Below are 17,766 nucleotides of genomic sequence, written 5' to 3' on the forward strand. Positions count from 1 at the left end.
AGCCAAGTGTACTTAATGCTTCTGTAATAGATTTTAGAACGAGAAAAGCAGTTGAGTGACTTTCAAAGCTCCCAGTTCCCGGTGATCTGCTTGTGACCCCAGCGTTTGGATGGATGGGAAGAGGCCTGCAATCCCAGTGGGTGCAGAGACTGTGCACACCCCATCGCTGTGGCAGTCGGGGGTGGGGGTGGCTGTCCACGGGTGCAACAGGACGAGTTATCTCCCCATTTCTTGCTGTTGTCAGCGCCACCAGCGGTCACCGCATGCGAGGTGGCTAGGGAGCTGGCAGAGCTAATGCACTTCCTCCAACAGGGACATTTAAGCAAAAAAAACGAGGTGACTTGGCCAAGGTCACATACCACGTTTGCCAGTGAGAAAACAAATTGAGGACTGGTTCTCTGAACCGTGCCCTCTTGCTTGTTTAGAATGAAGCGTGTGGAAGTTTCTGGATCCCCTGGGGTAACCATGTCTCCCTCAGGAACCAGCTCCAGACTGCCGCTGTACCCAGCAGGCATCGTCGTCCCCTCCCGGGCTGCAGCAGGTGCCATGATGATGGCAGTCCCACTCGGGGTGTTTGCCCAGCGTGCTGACACGGCCAGCTGTGCACAGAGTGGCCGGCTGAAGGCCGGGTCCAGGATGGAGTCACCTTCCCTGGGATTTTTTGAACAGGAGCCAGGGGAGAAGGGTCCTTTCCTTCCTGAGGGCGCGGCGAGGAGAAGGAGCCTGGCAGCTCTGCCCACTTCCACGCCGGGTGGAGGGACTCACCGTAGTTAGCTACAGACTCTGTGTTAGTCTGCTCAGGCTGCCATAATGAGATCCCACTGACTGGGTGGCTTCAGCAACAGACATTTATTAATATTTCTTCACAGTTCTGCAGGCTGAAAGTTCAAGATCAAGATCCTGGCAAATTTGGTTGCTGGTGAGGTCTCTCTTGCCGGCTTGCAGACAGCCGCCTTCCTGCTGTGCCCTCACATGGTCTTTCCTCCGTGCTTGTGTGCCCGGAGAGAGACAGCTGTCCGGTGTCTGTTCTTCTGCTAAGGACACCGGTGCTATCGGATTAGGGTCCACCCTTATGACCTCACTTAACCTTTATTACCTCCTTGAAGGCCGTCTCCAAGTACAGTCACATTGGGGTTTAGGGCTTCAACATGTGAATTTTAAAAGGACATAATTTAGTCTGTAACAGTCTATGTTCAATAAGCCCCCTTTCTATGCCTTAAGGAATGTCATTCATACCACTGGTGGATTACAGGATGATTTTCAGTTGAATACTTATGAATTTGTAAAAACTGTCAAACCACATATTCCTCTAAATGTGCATTAAAGAAAAACATACAACTAGTACGTGGAACTTATGATTTCATTATTGCTGAGCAGGAGGCTGAATTTAATAAAAACTCAATACAAGGTCAACAATATTATACTATTGTAACTGGTACACAATTAGGACAGAGAACTCCAAGGTAGTGAATTTTGGGTAATGTTGCATAAGCTAGTTTGGGTTGGGTTTATGTCACTTGGCACCGGTAGAGTTTTGAATAATACATGTCCAATTTCAGCCCCAGGCTACGTCTTTTCATGTAACAAATGTGGGTTCCTATAAAACTTTTATACATATGATTTTAATTTGAATTCACCAAAGGTGATCAGTACCTAAAGACAACCTTTATAAATATTTTTGTAGGAATCTTTTTCTATAGTATCCAGTTTGTTTCAAAGCACCTGTTTTGCAAATTTCGATTCTTAAATAGCAGCTTGTTGTTTAGAATTTTCATCATCAGAAACTTCTTAATTGGCGCCTTGAGTAAGTTCAGCACAATGACAGTTGGTATGTTTCATTGTCAGAATGATCATTTAGCGTCAAATGTGCTGCCATACAAAGTGTTCTGTTTGACATCCATTCTCCAGCCAGTAATAAGTACGCTATCCAAAAGTTAATCAAGGGGTGCATTTGGAAGCTAACCTGTCCTGTAAACCCATCCTGGTAAACCTGATAAAGGTTTGCTACTCTTATAAAGGTAATCTCTAAGAGTTGTGTTGAAGTTGAGATAACCACTGTAGCACTAGTTTTAGACCAGAATATTCTCTTCCATTTTGTGAGCGATGGTGACCATATTTTTTAAAATAAAAAATCAGGATGAATATTTGAAATTAGAACTTCTCCCAACTGTCATCTTTTATCTAAATGGGGACTCTGTGGTCTCATTCTCAAATTTGTTGATGTGCTCATACAAATTCAAAACTCTTTTTTTTTTTTTTTGAGACAGAGTCTCGCTTTGTTGCCTGGGCTAGAGTGAGTGCCGTGGCATCAGCCTAGCTCACAGCAACCTCAAACTCCTGGGCTTAAGTGATCCTACTGCCTCAGCCTCCCGAGTAGCTGGGACTACAGGCATGCACCACCATGCCCAGCTAATTTTTTCTATATAGATTTTTAGCTGTCCAAATCATTTCTTTCTATTTTTGGTAGAGACGGGGTCTCACTCTTGCTCAGGCTGGTCTCAAACTCCTGACCTCGAGCAATCCACCCGCCTCGGCCTCCCAGAGTGCTAGGATTATAGGCGTGAGCCACTGCGCCCAGCCAAAACTCTTTTTTTTTTAATAAAAAAATTGGCCCTATGTTCAGACCCTCCTGAGTCTTACTTTCTCTTTCTAATTATTTTATTTCCCCCCAAAATATCTTAGCTCCTTTATTAATATAACAGAATGTTAAATATGGGGCCTGTAGCACCCCTCCTCCAATCCCAATAAGCAAAAGCATATTTTCTAATGTTACCTGTGGAGGCAGATGGCTTGGTGGCCTGAGCAAATGACTGGCATTTAAGAGCCTAATTATAGGTATTCTAGGTACTGTTGGCTGTATAACAAACCCAAAACTTAGTGGCTTAAGCAATAATAATCCCTAATTCTGCTTATGAGCCGCAGTTTGGGGAGAACTCAAGAGGTACCACTTGTGTCTGTTCCACATGGCATCAGCTGGGGTGGCACAACCAGAGCTGGAAGATCCACTTGCAAAACGGTGTTCTCCTGTGGCCGGCAAGTTGTGCTGGATATTGGTTCATCTCCAGGTGGGTTTCTCCACAGGGCTGCTTGGGCTTCCTCAAAGCATGGTGACTGGCTTCCAAAAGTAAATGTCTCAAGAAACGGAAGGAGAGGCTGCTGATTTCTTAAAGCCTGGCCCCAAAATTAGCTGAGTGTCACTTCCATGTACTATTGGCCAAACATTCACAGAGTCCAGATTCGAGAGGACAGGACGTAGCCCCTACTTCTTGATGGGAGGAGTGTCAAAGAATTTGGAGGTTATGTTTTAACCACAACAAAGGGAATATCCTTCCTTCTCACAGATCTTCGCTGAGGTTTAGATTCATCTTCGTCTTGCAGTCTTTTGCGGAGAGGTGAAAAAAGAAGTGTTTATAGAAACTTTATTGTATCATTTGAACGCAGCTATAGTTTTGTATGAAGCCTCCTTTATATCCTAAGTCTTTAAAAAGTGGCTCTCCCTTGTCCTGGGTAATCAGTCACTCTCAGAATTTGCTGAAATATGGAAGTGCAGGCCCTTGACCTTGTAGGATGGCAGTCTTTCCCGGCAAGGCCATCCACAGTCAACAGCCTTCTCAGAGACACTCTGCTGTGGCAAAACCCTGTGCTGGCTGCTGGGGGGCTGGATGGATCAGGAGGCATCTCACCCCTGCGCCCCACTTTCAGGGTCCCCAGAGTATTGTTAGAGTATTGCTGACAGAGAGCGATGGACTCAGCCGTGAGTCCATTTTTTCCTTGCTAACTGGCAGAATACAGTGGGAGCACATCTATGCTCTGAACGAACTGTTTGCTACTTCTCTTTCCCTTCCTGGGATACTTGATTCTAGAAAATGCCCTGGCCTAGGAAGGCAGAGACCTGGCTTTTAGCAGTGTCAGATAACTTCCCTGCTCTGTTCTCGTCTGTAAAATAGGGAATTTGGTCTAGTCCATGGGTTGGCAATCTACAACCTTCAGACCAAATTCAGGCCGGTGCCTGTTTTTCTAATTGGAGTTTTATTGGAACACAGTCATGCCTTTATGTGTGTCTACGGTTGTTTTTGGCTACATGCAACAGAGATCGTATGCCCCACAACACCTAAAATGTTTACTTTCTGGCCTTTTGCAGAAAAAATTTGCTGACCTCTGGTCTAAAATAATGCTGTGGATGGAGGTCCTGTTGGGATAAAGGTGGGTGGGGTACAGGTGGATGCCACAAGTCCTGGGACAGCTCCACCTGCTACAGACAGTCTTCCCTAAGCACAACAGAACTCCCCAAAGTCTGGCTCTCCTGTGGCTTATCCTAGGAGAATATTCGACCTTGTTCATCTAATAATTAACTATTGACAAAAACAGCAGGCACTTGAATAAAATGAAGCTGTTTAATTTGGGGGACTATTTTGGAAAACAGAAGCTTGGTTCTCGCTGAAGTTACCTCGTTAGCGTGCGTAGTTGTGTAGGTATGTTTTTAACAACTTAAAAAATGTTACTGATTATATGGTGCCACCATCACATTAAAATACATTTTAAGGGAAGAAGCACCTCCTTCTCATCATGGAATACTGTGTTAACTTGTGCGTGTGACATCAATTTCCCCTATAATGGCAATTGGTTGATTTGTAGTCATGTTAAATAATTTTGTATACTTCATTAGCTTGGGTCTTGATTTGTTGCAAGTCCTGTTTATTCCTGATGTCACCACCTGTGTGTGTCTCCTGATGTGGAGACTTCGGAACCTGTGTTCCTCAGATCCCAAGACCCGCAGCTCTGTTGTGTCACTGTCACCATCAGCGACTCCTTGGCGGAGAGGATCTAGCTGTGGTTTGTGCTTCCCGGCTGTTGGGGGCTTTTCCATCCCTTCTACATGAAACAGCTGAGAAATTGCAGGGACTGCTGTGGCCTTAAATAACACCAGCTGCCACTCCTTTGTGTTGTACTTTGTGCATTTTCCAAGTGCTCTCATGCCTCGCTCGTCTGTAGGTAGGCAGGTATCATTATGTTTCCGTTTTACAAAGATCCTCTGAAAGACTGAAAGTCTCATGCAGGACTTCGCAGCTGACACCAGGACCACAGGCCACATCCTCGGACTCTCAATCTTATGTTCTTTCTACCACCCCAGCCACGGAAACCGGGGTTAGGGCCTCTGTGCTTTAGTTCCCTCCTCTATAAAGTGGGGGTGGCCGTGCTACTTATTGTGTAGGGTCTACATGAGCTGTGGCATGCTTGGGACAGTGCCTGGGACATAGTTCATGTGAGCTCTCGGGGTGGGCAGTGGTAGCCCCTACCCCCGCCACCATGGGGGACAGACAGATCATGTGGCTCAGGTGCCTCATCCTGGAATGCAGATAAAACCCGTACCATCATACAGGGCAGGTGGGCCCCTACGTGTGACTTCGTGGCTGTCCGCCACTGGGAGCCTCACGGTCTCAGCCTGCTAAGGTTGTGCCCTTTCCTTTGCCAGGGCTGGGCGGCCGGGAGGACATGAGGCTGCTTATAAAGCTGAACTAATGACAGTCTGTGGAGCACGGTGCCCTTCAATCAGGGATCCTGGTGTGCTCTGTGGGCTTTCTAAATGGTGACAGGTGCTGCCAGGCCATTTTATAGACGCAGGCTGCAGTCCCTGGGCGTCTGGCTCTCAGCCGTGCCCCTCTTGCTACTTTCTTAATGTCAATGAACAGACACACGCAAGGGAACAAAGCCATCCACTGGGGAGAATGTGCAGTGTGTCAGGGAAGGGGAGTCATTCATTCATTCAGCCAGTATTTACTGCAATGTGCCAAGCTCCGGCTGGCTGCTGGGGCACAGCAGTGACCAACCGGGACAGCTGCTGTCCTCATGGAGCTTATAGACAGAGACAAGAACACAGTGCCTGCTGTGACGAGGGATGAGGACTGGGAGGGCAGATCCTGAGGACTGGGGAGGAGATGGGAGGGTGACCGGCAGGAGGCTTTGGGGGCTGGAGGGGAGTGAGCTGGGGGTGAGCCAGGAGGGCCTGGACATTCCGGTGATGTCCTGGGGGCTGAGAGCCCTCCCACCCCCACTGTGCCCTGGAATTCTGAGCCCCGTGCTTGGTTTTGGCAGAAGCCCCTCTCCTGTTGGTGGTGAGCTGCTGGACACGGTTCATCTCCGTGCCCTCTCAGTGAGCAGCACATAGTGGGGAAGAGAGAGGAGGGAGAGCACAGAATAGTTCCCGTGACTGTGCAGCACCTCATGGGAGGCGTTGCAAAGGAGTTGAGATTTTCATGGCAAAAGTGGGCTTGTTGTGTGTGATTGCCCTCACACATGCTCTACGTGACCCTGAATCCTGGTGAATTTGGCAGGGACGTCCTTCCCATGCTCTGGGCAGCCACCCCATTGCAGAGGTGACAGCTGGGACAGCCCCTACTGACTCTGGGGCCAGCCTCTTCCTCTGCCAGCCCCTTTAGGGTGGGAGTTCCTGTTCTTTGTCTCACAGGAAGGAAATGATGGCTTTGGAAAGGCTGCGAGAGCCCCTTGGGGATAGCTCTGCGAGATACCATGAGAAGGGCCTTTCAGGAGGGGTGAGGAATGCCCAGTCATGTCTAAATGGCAGGACTTCCTGGGCACTCCTACTTAATTTGCAATACCCTTCAGCCCCAGCCCCTATCTCAGCCTGGCTGAGAGACTATAGACTTGGATTTTCATTCAATCATTAAATTTTAGAAAAATTCTATGAAACTAATCGTCAGAGGGTTTTAATAGTCGCATTTACTAAACAAATTTATTCAACAGATATTTCTGAGCAGCAACTATGTCCCAGGCTTTCTTCTAGGAGCCGGGGACATAGCAAGTGAGCAAAGTAGACAATAATTCTTGCCCTCCTGGGCTAGTTTTACAACAGGAGGAGTCTTTCTTTAAAGAAAGATCCCCAGAGTCTTTAAATAGTAACTCCTGGAGTTTATGTTGGTGTTAGGTTAGGGATCATTAGTTTTGTGACAGAGAGGTGGGGACGCTGGGGGCTCAGGATGTCCAGGGACAGAAAGCAGCAGAAGGAGCGTCACTGATGAGTGGACATCCAGCACTCTCACCCTATGGCAGAAGTCAGGGAAGAATAAGATTTTGTTTAAAAAAAAATTGAGCTTGTAATGGCTATAACTGAACGTATTTAATATATCGAGGGGGTAACTTATCCACGACTGGTCTTCTGATAGAGCAACAAATGTCATTGAGTATTCTCTTTGTGCCAGTGTACATGGTGCCTGTGGGAAGATCTGGTCCTTGCCCTAGAGACTAAGATCGTTAAGTAGTTAGCAAATTCAACCAGGGCAAGTCCACGGAGAGCCACCTTCTCTGGCTGGGCCTGAGAGCACTATGGAAAGAGCTCAATGAGAGCAATCAGAGAAGGCTTCCTGGAGGAGGTGGCTCCCAGGCCAAATAGAAAAAAAGTGGGGAAGGTGTTCTCAGAGAGCTAGTAACATGTGAGCATAGCTTGTGCCCACTGGACAGAGTGACTGGTCTGCCACAGTGGGGTAGGCGATGCAGGGCTGGAGGTTAGAGGGCAGGGGCCAGTGCAGGCCTGTGGGGTTTGATGTGCTCTGCAGCGGGGGCCACTGAAGGTTTGCAGTAGAGCAGCACCCTGGTAACCGTGTCGTTTTCAGGTGCTTAGGGTGTCAGCGACGGTGGAGTGAGCCGGGAGGCCAGGCGCAGCAGGGAGTGGAAGAAAGAGTAGCTGAGTTGCGACTCTAGAGAAATCCCCGCCCAGTAAGTCACGGGGCCATGGATCAATCACTCACCGTTTCTGAGCCTCAGTTTACCTCATCTGTAAAATGATAGTAAGGTTTCTAATTCCGGCTATTTCACAGATTTGTTGTGAGTCTTAACTTTAAGAACATATGTGACAACGCTTTAGGAAAAAAAAAGTAAAGTGTTAGTTAATTCAGGAAAAAATCCAGGCTGCTGGTGTCAGGATCCCCTTCTCGCATTGGCTTCCCGTACCTAGGAGACAGTGAGGAACGAGAGAGAAATCTCATTTTCTTGTGGGTAAATGACACCGTCCAAACGTCAGAGAACCGGAGAGGATGCAAAGTGAGCTCGCAGGTATCGCTGCCTGCTGTTGGCGTTCAGTCCCCGCGGCAGCCCCGAGAGGTGGGGAAACTGACTGGGAATCGGAGCCACAGAGCTGCAGCCTCAGTCCGAGGTCACACAGCTGATCCGTGGTGGGGCCAGGCAGGTGAGACAGGGCCCCCTCCTTCTGTATTCATGTGCTCGGGCCACCATGACAAAGCACCACCCCCTGGGTGGCTTAAACAACAGACATTTACTTTCTCACAGTTCTGGAGGCTGGAGGTCCAAGATCTAGGTGTCAGCAGGGGTGTTTTCTTCTAAGGCCTCTCTTCTTGGCTTGCAGATGGCTGCCTTCTTGCTGTGTCCTCACTTGGTCTTTCCTCTGGGCGTGTCTATGTCTCAGCCTCCTCTTCTCATAAGGACAGCTGTCATATTGGATTAGGGCCCCTTCTAATGACCTCTGCTTTTTTTTTTTTTTACCTTAATCCCCTCTCTAAAGACTCTTTCTCCAAATACAGTCACATTCTGAAGTCCTAGGGGTTAGGACTTCAACATGTGAATTTAGGGAGTTTGTAATTCAGCCTGTAACACATTCGTTCAGAATTTCCAGAGTGTGCACAGTTTCGAGTGGAAAGGTGCACTTCTTGAGGAAAAGGGGAAAATTGGAATGTTCCAGAAAGCTATCATAGACTTGATTTGGGGGAGGTCGGACCCTGCTGAGAAATATGACAAGGTGAACGTAGATCAGTGAGTGATTTGGTATGCCCAGCAAACTTGGATTAGATCTACTTAAGTAAATTTCATAAAAGAAAATTTTTTAAACCCCAGATAACAAAAAAAGGTCAATTAACTTGCTTTATAAATGATTTCATAACAGGGTTCCTTTAAATACCCAGCCTTGCCAGCATACTTGAAACATGATTTGATTTAATACCATGTGATTAAAGTACTACGTGTGCACAGCCTAGCCATTAAAAGCAGGAGAGACAACCTGTAATTAAAATTTTGCTGAACCTTCCTCCTCCAACACCAGTTCAGTTCACAGCCGTGGATGGTTAAAGCAGCCGAGGCACTTTAACTGGGTCTCAGGTGCCTCTGCTCTGGGACAGTGTGCACAGAGACGGGGCCAGTCTGGGGGTGCAGCTCCGGCCCCTGGGCCCTCCCTGGGCTGGCACGTCCCTCCTGCTGTCCTAGGAGCCAGCACTGGCTTCCATCTATGCTGGCAGCAAGCAGACCTCATCCTTCTTTTTACCTCTTTCTGGGGGCAGTGACATTGGTCCTCTCAGTTAGGGGACTGGCAGACATAGACAAATGAATATTGACTGTTGTCCAAACCTCATGTTAGCAATTTCAACCTGCAAACATTTTGCTTCCCTCACCAGAGCTGCAAACGTGGCCAAGTTGATTTATTATCTTCTGGTCCTCCCTGTAAGTGGAGCCCATTGCCCTGCACATGGAGGAGGAGCGACCCTTGCAAAACGGGGCGGACAAAGAGGCTAAAGGGGGAGAACATGTCTAACCAGGAAAGCACCCAGCAATCTGCACGTGAGGCTGGTCCGTTTGCAGGGAAGCACGTCATGATTCTCAGAGGGTAAAAGCCAACAATTATTGGGAGAAAGAACACTTGTCATCTAGGGCCGAGGAAATCGGGGTTTAGTAAAGTCGATGTTGGCTGGGTGTTAGCCTCTGAGTCCTGTCCTCCCATCATAAATATTTGTTACGAACCTACTGCATGCCAGGGACGGTGCTGGGCCCTGTGGGTAGTACAATCTCTCCTCTGGCCAGAGAGACCCTTCTGGCATGGAGGACTTGGCCTCTGCCCCAGAGGGGTGCAAAGTAGAGCTAGGAAAGGACAGGCAAGAGGCACCGGGGGAGGCCCGGTGGGGTGCCTGCCCAGCTCAGGGAGTCAGGGGAGGCTTCCGAGGCAAGTGTTGAGCCAGTTGAGAGCTAAATCAGAGGCCACCGGGGGTTAGTCTGGCCAAGGGGTGGGGAGAGGAATGTTTAGAAGGAATGTTATATGCCAAGGCTAGGGGTGAGCGGGTGGCCACAGGGAGAAAGCCACACACACGGAGGCGAGGGAGCCATACCTGGTCCTAGGGGATTTCTTTTGGTGTGATGGAAACGCTTTCGAACTACATAGAGGTGGTGGTTGTACAATAATATGAAGGTACTAAATGCCACTGAATGGTTCACTTTTAAATGGCTAACATGGTTAATTTCAAGTTTTGTGGATTTCATGTTATATGAATTTCACTTTAATAATTAAAAAAAGATACAATTTGCAAAGTCTGGAACTATTGTTTTCACCCTCTATCCTCTTCCTTACGCTGTGCCTTCCTGGAGGTGACAATTAAAAAAAAAACTTTTTATTATTGAAAAATTTCAAAAGCTGTAAAAGTAGACAGGATAGTGTCCTGAGCCACTGTGTACCTGTCACCCTGCTTCCTCCATTGTCATCTCGTGGCCACGCTTGATGATTTTCTGCTGTCCACTCCCCTGCCCGTGGATACTTTGAAGAAAATCACTGACATCGTATTGTTTTACTCATCAATAATTCAGTATATATCGGTAAAAGACAAGAAATCTTTTTTAAAAACAGAACCACAATAGGCAGCACTGTTAATCATATTTTGTTTCTCCTTTCAATATTTCATTGTGGAATGTGTATATTCTCATTTCCCCCTTTCTTATGCCAAAGGTACCATTTTAAAAATGCTGTTCTGCACCTTGTTTTTTTTCACCTAATAGAAGGTTCTGTGGATCTGTTCCATATCAGCACACAGTGAGCCTGCTTATTTTTCCCAGGTATATAATATTCTACCGTATGGCTCTACTGCAGTTCATTCGCTCATCCCCTGTTTCTGGATGTTCGGGTGGTTTCAGTCTTTCACTTCTGGTCATCTGAACTGGACGCTGTGCGTACTGAGTGGTCAAAGGCAAGTCACTCTTGGCTCCTGGCCCCAGGGGGCCTGGATTAGTCAGGGTCTTCAGAGAAACAGAACCACGAGCGAGAGAGACAGATTTTAAGAAACTGGCTCATGTGACTGCAGGAGCTGGCAGATCTGAAATCTGTAGGGCAGCTGGAAATTCAGGAGAAGTTGGTATTGTAAGTCTGGAATCCAAGATTGCAGGCAGCAGGCTGAAACTCGGGCAGGATTTCTATGTTGTTGTCTGGAGGCAGAATTCCTCCCTCTTGGAGAAACCTCAGTCTTTGCTCCTGAAGCCGTCAACTGGTTGGGTGAGGCCCTCCCACATTGTTACTCTGCTTTATTTAAGGTCAGTTGATTATAAACATTAGTCACATCTAGAAAATATCTTCCCAGCAACATCTAGATGAGCATTTGACCATGCAGCTGAGCACCAGGGCCTAGCCAAGTTGCCATGTAAAAGAGCCCAAGAAGGGTTTCAGTAAAAAGACTGTGGGCATGCAGAAAACGGGAGTCAGGCTCTTCCGCCTGGCTATAGGAAGTAAGGATTAGTCTTCTCATTTTGTAACTGAAGAAACTGAAGCTCAGAGAGGTAAATTAAATTGCTCAGGGTTGCACAGCTAGTAGCTGGGTGGAAGCAGTATCCAGCCTAGGCGAGTCCAAAACCCACATCTTAAGCCTGTGGGAGTTAATGCTGCTTCATACTGGGGTTGTGTCACCCTGGAGGAGACGGTTGCGCTGGCCCTAGAAGAAGAAGGTATTGACAAGGTGGATAAAACTTGGAGAATTGGCTTGTGCAAAGGCCAGTGTGGGGAGTGAGCTGTCTTCTCAGCACATGGCTGAGGCTGGTCTTCAAGGACAGGAGCCGCTGTGTCCAGATCAGGAAGGTAGCCCTGGAATGCACTAAGCAGTATTTGGGCTTCAGTTTAGGACCCGAAGTCACAAACTGGCAGCTGCCAGCCGGGTCTGGCCCCGTCCACAGACCTGCTCCGTGTGGAGTCTGGAGGGCAGGCAGAGCGGGGCAGGTCCCTGTGGCTCACGACTGCCTTCCCTCGCCGCTGTATATTCCAGTTGCCTTCCTGGCCCTGTGTCCTCCATGTGACCTAGGCCAGTGGTCTCCAAAACGGCTTCCCTTGCAGGAAAAAAGAAATTTGTGCATTTGCCTCATTGTGTACCCATTTTTATCCATCTATATGTGAACCGCTGCTGTAACGTGTAGTGTGTAATTTTTAAAAACATATCAAACAAGAAATGTAACAAGGTGCAAAAATTAAATGTTCTGCTATTTTCTTCCTATGTCCCAGTGATCCCTTGGGCACCCCACTTTGAAGACCACCTGCCTGGAAGATGGGGGCCAGTGAAGGCAGGCTTCTGCAGCAGAAGCTCTGGGTTGACACAGGGTGACAGGGCAGCGCTTGGGTGTGGTTGGGCCAGGTCAGCAGACAAAGGCTACATCCGGCCACCCACCCAGGCCATGTGCTGTGTGCCCTTCTCCATGCGGGGACGGGGAGGCAGCACGCTACACAGTAAATGCACAAGTGCATCATCCTCGCCGTCGTCCTCTGTATCAGGTGCCGTCCTGGGCCCCCCGGGGGCTGGCCTCATTACCCAGGGAGCGGGGAGCAGGGGTGGCATCTCCAGCAGTGCTTGGCCACAGACATCACCTTCTCGGGAGTGGAGTCTGGTGTCACCGCTTGCCCTCAGCACACCCGGTCTCACTTTTCAGCAAGATTTTCCCTCCCCTCTTCCTTCCTGAGACTGTCTTCTAGTACCTTCCTGCCAGGGCAGGCTTCGCGCTGTCTCCAAGGAGGGAGGGTCTCTATTCCCGCCACTCTCCAGTGCTGACAGGTGCTGGCTGCTTGGAGTCGCACCCATTTGGGGATAATCACAGTTCTTTTTCTTCCCATGTGGCATTGGGGTGAATGGGCTTAAATAGTTCTCCGATTACCCTGTTTAAAGCTGCTCCCGCCTCCCAGAACTCTGTCTCCCTTCTCTGTTTTATTTTTCCCCATAGCCTGTACCACCCTCAGTTTCAGATATCTAACACTGCATGAAAAAAGAAACAAAAATTGGTGTCTTAAAACCACTATCTTTTTATTATTTGCTCATAATTCTGCATTTTGGACAGGGCTTGTGGGGGCTAGGGGTGAGGGTAGGGGATGGTCAGCTCATCTCTGTTCCATGTGGTTCTACCCAGGGCAGTGTGGGACCCTCATCCTTCTCTGTGTGGTATGTCACTGTGGTTAGCTTGGGCTTCCTTGCAACATGGTGGGCTCAGTGCAGGTGGCTTTATTACAGGGTGACTGGCTTCCCTCAGAACACAAAAGTAAATGCTGCCAGGCCTTCCTCAGGCTTAGGCCTGGAACAGGCATCATGTCACTTCTGCTGCATTTCTGAACCACACACTGGGAAGTGTGGCAACTATCCCGTCCCCATAGGAGTGTGCTGTAAAATATCTGGATACTCAGTAGATATTGGCTGTTTCATTAGATACAGACCTGAACTGTCAGAGAAACCCAGCTCTTGGGCAACTTCCCGTGTGACCTAGCCCAAGACTCACTCCCTCTCTGAATCTTTAAAATGGGATAATAGAAATACCAGCCAGTCACAGGGCTGCTTTGAGATCCAAATGAGATAGAAGAATAAAGGCCTTGAAAGGTGTTGGGAGCTGAGTGTGGCTGGGTTTTTGGAACCTGCCTTCCCAAAGCTCCCACTCCCAGACACAGGGAGTCCCACCTCTCTGCCAGGGTTCCTGGGGGCAGGACCCAGGGGTGCAGGAGGAAGGTCCCAGCTCCTCTGGAGGTGGCCCAGCAGGCCGCTGTCAGGTCAGCGTGTAGGGCGTGAGTCCACCCAGCACGAGGGCAGCTCACCTGTTGAGTGTTTAAAATTTACCAGGGGTTCTACATCTTTTTCATCATTTCTCCTGTACCCCTTACAACAGTTCTGGAAGGCAAGTGACGCTTTTGCCCCGTGACAGCTGTCCCCATGGCGACACAGCCGAGTGACAGAGTGCTCCAGCTTTGGCCCACTAGGGCCTAAACCCTGTGCCCTTTCTCCGCAAAGCTGGCTGGGGAGAGGGTCTCTTGGCAAAATACCAGAATTTTCCTTACTGTGAACACTGTCGACTTTAATTAGATTAATTTTCACTTTTTCTTTTGCCTTCGGGGTTTTCAAAATGATGCAGTGAGATGGCAGCAGCGCACTGTGCCTGGAACCGAGGGGTTGTGGTGTGAGGGCCCCCAAGCCCGGCCACCGCCAGTGCACGCTGTTTACCCGGGAGCCCTCCCGCTCACCCACACGGGGTGACAGTGTGTGGGGACCCGCCTCTCGGTCTGGCTCTGCTCTCCCAGGACGTTCTCTGCCCTCAGACGCGGACCAGGGCTGTCCCAAAGGCAGCCTGCCCGGCGGGCGCTTCATGAAGGCTGCTTTGTGCACACCCAGGCGCTGGGCGGTGCGTGGCCCTCGCCCCACGCCCCAGCTCGCTGTCGTACGTGCAGAACAGCGGCCGCATTATGCAGTCTCCCCTCTCCAAGGTAAACTGTTGGAGCAAGGGCTTTCGCCTGGATGAAGGCCTCAGTAAATGAGAGCGCTTTGCGGAATCCAGATCTTGCTTTTTGCCCCGGGGAGCCAACCACAAGCATTTGTGGAGGATCCAAACATGCCAGGCAGGCCCTCTGCTGCGGAAACGTGCGCTGTGGAACAATCAGCCTCAGAGAGGGGGAGCTCGCCGGAGAACAATGCGGGTCTGTGGACTGTCCCTCCCTGACCTCAGACGCCGGCGCCCGTGCACAGCACACCCAGGTGTGCCCGCTTGCCCGGCCCGAGAGCGTGCTGGGGCGTGGGCCTGTGTTCTGCCAGCATGTGGTCACTCGCACGGAGGCTGCCCAGGGCAGGCTTGACCTTTGGAAGGTCAAACATGTGGCCTTTTGGGCTTTGTCCAGGGCAGCCACTGGCCCAGGGGAGAAGCACTGAATGCTGCATAGCCTGTGCCCTTCTCTGGCCTGGCCATTTTTACTGCAAAGCCATAAAGATAGACGCATTTGCAGTAACTGGTATGTGGGGGTGTGATCCGCTGGGACCAGGAAGGCCCTTTCCTGAGATGGGCCCTTCTGTCCATCTGAGGGCCTCTGCCTGCCCCCCGCCTCCCCACAGTCCTCGTCCTGGGCCTCACGTGCCGCCCCCCACCCCCCAGTCCCCTTCCCCGCAGCGCTCTGCCTCGGCCAGCACAAACACAGAAACGAGCAGGCGAAAGGCCACCTCTGGACGGGGTTCTTCTCTTTTCCAGATCTGCTGTGCCAGCTGAGGCGTAACCATTTAACCGCCGACACTAAGTCTCCGGTAAAACCAAATAAAACAGGGTTCCATGGTGCCCCGCGTACGGGATTGTGCTGTGACACAAAGAAAGCAAAGAACAAAAGGACACAGGGAGGGTTGGGTCTGCTCAAACGCACCTTTTAAACATCTTCTGTTCGTAAGCTTGGCGTTTCGGGGTTTCGGGGCTTGTCTTTTGTGTGGTTTTGTTTTGTTTTCTGGGTTTCTCCATTGAGGGGAGAACATTGTAGAAGGGCGAAATTGCTAATTATCTTTAAAATTTTGAGGGCTGTGTATGTGGCATATGTCATATTAGAGCACTTTATATGACAAGTCACGATAGCACATCCACAGCCTCCAAGAGCCTCTGAGAAGCCATCATGCCAGCTCGGGAAGTGCCATCGAAGCATGAATCTGATTAGGGGACGTCCGTGAAGGGCAGGCGGGAGGTCAGAGGCAGGTGTCAGCATGAGTCATGGGCTCTGTCCCGCTACGATGGCCCAGGGGGACAGGTTCTGCCCGGGACCCCCATGCCATGGTGCTACACTGAGCCTTCCAGCCTGGCCTGGGGGAGCCAGGACTTGGGGTTAGAGAAGCGAGGAGAAAACCCCAAACAGAAGTGGTGGCTCTAGACAAATGCAGCCTCATCCACCTGGGCAGGCAGTTTGGGTAAAGTGGACCCGACATGTGTTTCTGCCTTGGTACCAGGTGGTGGCGAAGGAGTTGAGGTGTTTGAGGCAGGTGGCATTATTAATAAAACCTCCGTCTGGAAGAAAATAGTCTTGTTTTGGGCCCTGTTATTTCACCCTGACAGATGTTAATCCAGAGACAGCGTGGAAGATGCCATTGCTGAGATGTGTCCTTCCTTCCCCCTGGCTTCTCCCACACTGGACTTCCTTTCTGTCTTACCTTGTCTGTCTTTAGCTAGGACACTGAAGGACAGTGCCACAGCCCCTGCGTGGCCCTCACCTCCAGTTCTTTCCCTAGTATTTTTTTTTAGATAAAAGCTTTATTGAGATAAAATTGATATGCCATAAAATTCACCCTTGTAAAGTGGGTGGTTTTGAATCTATTCACAATATTGCGCAACCATCACCTCTATCTAACCCCAAAATATTTTTGTCACTTCCGTACCCATTAACATCACTCTCATTTCTCCCCACCTCCCTTGGCTGTGGGCAACCACTAATCTACTTTCTCTACAGATCTGTCTATTCTGGATGTTTCATCCACACGGAATTATGCAGGATGTGCTCTTTTGTGATTGACTTCTTTCACTTAGCTCGATAGTTTAAAGGTTCATCCATGTCGTAGCACATATCAGTCCTTCATTCCTTTTTATGGCTGAATAATGTTCCATTGTATGATTATACCACATTTTATTTGTTCCTTCATCAATGGATAGCCCTTTGGGGGTTGTTTCCATATTTTGGCTATTATGAATGGTGCTGCCATGAACATTCAAGTACAAGTTTTTGTGTGGACATTTGTTTTTAATTCTCTTGGATATATACTTGGGACTGGAACTGCTGGGTCACATGGTAACTCTATGTTTAACGGTTTGAGGAATTGCTATAGTGTTTTTTAAAGTGGCAGCACATTTTACAATCCCATCAGTACTTATAGGGGTTCCAGTTTCTCTACATCCTCACAAACACTTGTTATTATATCTTCTTGGTTACAGTCATCCTAGTGGGTGTGAAGCGGTATCTCATTGTGGTTTTGATTTGCATTTTCCTAATGACTACTGATGTTGAATATCTCTTCACATGTTCTGTAGTGTTAAAAACTCAGGTTTACTGTTCATCCGAGGTATATTGGCCACATTTATACCTTTGGAGAAATATCTACTGATTTTTAATTTGATTATTTATCTTTTTTTTGAGACAAGGTCTCACTCTGTCACCCTGGCTAGAGTGCAGTGGCACAATCATAGCTCACTGCAGCCTTGAACTCCTGGGCTCAAGCAATCCTCCTGCCTCAGCCTCCTCCTGAGTAGCTGGGACTACAGGCGTGGGCCACCATCACCAGCTAATTTTTTTATTTTTTTTGTAGAGACAGGGTTTCGCTCTTGCTTAGGCTTGTCTCAAACTCCTGGCCTCAAGCAATCCTCCCGCCTCAGCCTTCTAGTTATTTGTCTTTTTATTGTTGAGTTATAAGTGTTCTTTGTATACTCTGGATACTAGACCCTTATCAGACATTTGATTTGCAGATATATTCTCCGCTTCCATGGGGAGAAAGTTTTCTTTTCACTTTCTTGATGATTACTTTGAAGCATGAATGTTTTTAATTTTGATGATGTCCAGTTTATCTTCTTTGTTCTTTCATTGCTTGTGCTTTGGTGTAATATCTAAGAAACTGTTGCCTAATCCGAGGTCACAACAACTTATTCCTATGTTTTCTTCTAAGAGATTCATGTTTTAGAATGTTCTTACATTTAGGTCTACAGTCCATTTTGAATTAATTTTTGTATATGGTGTAAGGTAGGGGTCCA

The 17,766-nt window shown here is 48.7% G+C and overlaps 1 protein-coding gene across 1 annotated transcript in view; it reads left to right on the top strand.

Moving 5' to 3' along the window:
• CTIF (cap binding complex dependent translation initiation factor) overlaps positions 1 to 17,766 on the top strand; it is a 260,791-nt gene that overhangs the window by 14,042 nt on the left and 228,983 nt on the right. The window lies entirely within an intron of this gene.

Source organism: Lemur catta, chromosome 16, assembly GCF_020740605.2.
Source record: "Lemur catta isolate mLemCat1 chromosome 16, mLemCat1.pri, whole genome shotgun sequence".
Lineage (NCBI taxonomy): Eukaryota > Metazoa > Chordata > Mammalia > Primates > Lemuridae > Lemur > Lemur catta.